Source organism: Arachis ipaensis, chromosome B1, assembly GCF_059453495.1.
Source record: "Arachis ipaensis isolate K30076 ecotype BB chromosome B1, ASM5945349v1, whole genome shotgun sequence".
In the NCBI taxonomy this organism is placed as follows: domain Eukaryota; kingdom Viridiplantae; phylum Streptophyta; class Magnoliopsida; order Fabales; family Fabaceae; genus Arachis; species Arachis ipaensis.
The window spans coordinates 103,910,308-103,913,219 of NC_142436.1; the positions used below are offsets into that span (position 1 = coordinate 103,910,308).

Here is a 2,912-nt window from a genome sequence, read left to right on the forward strand (position 1 = left end):
AACTAGAACACACTTCTAATCCGAATTGCTCACTCAACCAATCCTTGTGGGATTCGACCTCACTCTATTGTGAGTTTTTACTTGACGATAACCGATGCACTTGCCGGAAGGAATTTCGCCGATCGTGCAATTTCCTAAATCGTAGCATAACTAGTTTATGCGCATCAAGTTTATGGCGCCGTTGCCGGGGATTGGTTTTCGATTGACAATTCTCCAATTGGAAGCTAACTAGATTGAGCAATTTCTCTTGCTTTGTTAATTCTGTTCAAGTTACTTGTTGAATTTTAATTTCTGCACTCGGTTACATGCTTTCTTTCTTTATGCCTTTAAATTCAAGCAACTAACTCACTGACTCACTAACTGTTTGAATTAATTCCTCAATTGCTCTAACCATACTCTTCCATTAACCAAGAGTATTTCACTTGTTTGTGCCTGTGCTGTGTTCTTGTATGACAGGTAGGAGAGGAGAGACATCAACTCCTCCATATACCGAACCAGAGAGGACCCTTCATAGACTGAGAAGGGAAGCAAGAGGGAAGAGAGTAGTGGGAGAAGAGGAATCTGAAGGAGAATCTGAGGACAATTTTGAGGAAGCTTTAGATCTCAACATGGATAGAGAAGTTCACAACCATGAGAGAGCTGATGGAAACAATGCCATTCCTGAGAGGAGGGTTCTTAGTTCATACATAAACCCAACCTCTGGGAATTGTGGTAGCAGCATCCAGAAACCACCCATTCAGGCCAACAACTTTGAACTCAAACCACAGCTAATATCACTTGTGGAGAATCATTGTTCATTTGGTGGAAGTGCTAATGAAGATCCCAACCAACATCTCACAAAATTCCTGAGAATTTGTGACACTGTGAAGTCCAATGGAGTCTAGGAAGATGCCTATAAACTGCTTTTGTTCCCATTTTCACTTAGGGACAAAGCAGCTAAGTGGCTGGAATCATTCCCAAGGGGGAGTCTAACAACATGGGATGAGGTGGAAAGCAAGTTTCTGGCACGTTTCTACCCCCCACAAAAGGTCAATAGGCTTCGATCTGAGGTTCAAACTTTTAGACAACAGGATGGTGAAACTCTCTACGAGGCATGGGAGAGATTCAAGGACTTGACAAGGAAATGCCCACCAGACATGTTCCATGATTGGGTGCAATTGCATATCTTCTATGATGGACTCTCTTATGAATCAAGGAAGGCTGTAGACCATTCATCAGGAGGTTCATTGAACAGGAAAAAGACTGTGGAAGAGGCCATTGAAGTGATTGAGACAGTGGCTGAGAATGAGTACTACTATGCTTCAGAGAGGCACAACACTAAGGGAGTCATGGAGCTGAACCATGTTGATACAATTCTAGCCCAAAACAAGGTGTTTGCCAAGCAACTAGCAGAGCTTACCAGGCAATTAGAAACAAAGCAAGTGGCTGCAATACACACACAAGATCAAGAGGAAGTAAGCATCGAAGGAGGTGATTGGGAAGAGGCCAACTATGTGGGAAACCAACAAAGGCAATCATATGATCCACATTCCAACACTTACAACCCAGGCTGGAGAAACCACCCAAACTTTGGGTGGGGAAACCAACAAACCCAACCACAAAACCACAAACCTTACAACCACAACCAACATAACAATTCCACATACCAAAACTCCAACCAAAAATCATACCAAGCCACACAAAACACTTACCCCCAATCATCATATCATGGCCAAAATAATCAACCTACCCAACTTAATCCCAACCAACAATTTCAAGATCAATTAAACCGGATAGAAGGAATGATGGCAACCATGAGCCAAGACATAACCGAATTGAAAAGCTTCAGAGATGATGTGAGAGCTACCTTAAGAAACCATGGTGAAAAACTCAAGAGGATGGAGTCTCAAGTAGGAGAGCTATCTCAACAGGCCGTCAAATCAACTGCAGTGTTCCCTAGTGACACAGAAAAGAATCCTAAAGGGGAACAAAAGAGAGTGAGATGGGAAGAATGCAAGGCCATCACTATATTGAAGGAAGTTTCAGAAGAAGAAGGAATCAGGCCCTCAGAGCAGGAGCCAGAAATCTTGAAGGAAGGAGTGGAAGAAGTTAAGCAGGAGAGCGGAACTGAGCAAGCCAAGGAACTGCAAAAAGGCATGCTGGAAATATACCAACCAAAAGCACCATTTCCTCAGAGGTTAGGAGGAGGTGAAAAAGGGAAAACCTATTCAAGGTTTTTAGAGACATTTAACTCTCTCCATGTCAATATTCCCTTTCTTGAGATTCTCCATCAAATGCCTACACACATCAAGTATTTAAAGGAATTGTTAAGCAAGAAAAGAGTTTTGAAGGGAGGACAAACGGTAACAATGAACAAAGAATGCAGTGCTCTCATCAAGAAGGACACACTCTCTAAGAAAACGGACCCAGGAAGTTTTCATATCCCTTGCATCATAGGGGAAACAAAAATTGACAGAGGATTCTGTGATCTAGGAGCTAGCATAAATGTGATGCCTCTAACTCTTATGAAGAGGCTACAACTGAATGAGGTGAGATCCACTGATGTAATCATACAACTGGCTGACAAAACTCAGAAGCAAGCTGAAGGGGTAGTTGAAAATGTGCTGGTGAAAGTGGGGGATTATTACTTCCCCACAGACTTTGTCATTGTGGACATGGAGGAAAGCTACTTACACCCTATCATTCTGGGCAGACCATTTCTAGCCACTACTAGAGCGCTCATAGATGTAGAACAAGGAGAGCTAATTCTGAGAATACATGATGAACAGCTCATTTTTGAAGTTTTCAAACCTGCATCTGAGCCTGAACCAGAACCTGAAAAGCCTAAGGATGATAGTAGCCATCTGTGCTTGGAGGAAAGTAATCCAGCAGCTGAAACTCTAAAACAGTCCTTGGAAGGCAAACAAGAGTTG

The 2,912-nt window shown here is 42.6% G+C and overlaps 1 non-coding gene across 1 annotated transcript; it reads right to left on the reverse strand.

Moving 5' to 3' along the window:
* Window positions 1–1,034: 1,034 nt before the first annotated feature.
* On the reverse strand, window positions 1,035–1,138 carry LOC148577733 (small nucleolar RNA R71). The gene has a single exon (XR_015903764.1). It is a non-coding gene; the product is annotated as a small nucleolar RNA R71 (small nucleolar RNA).
* Between the last annotated feature and the right edge of the window lie 1,774 nt (window positions 1,139–2,912).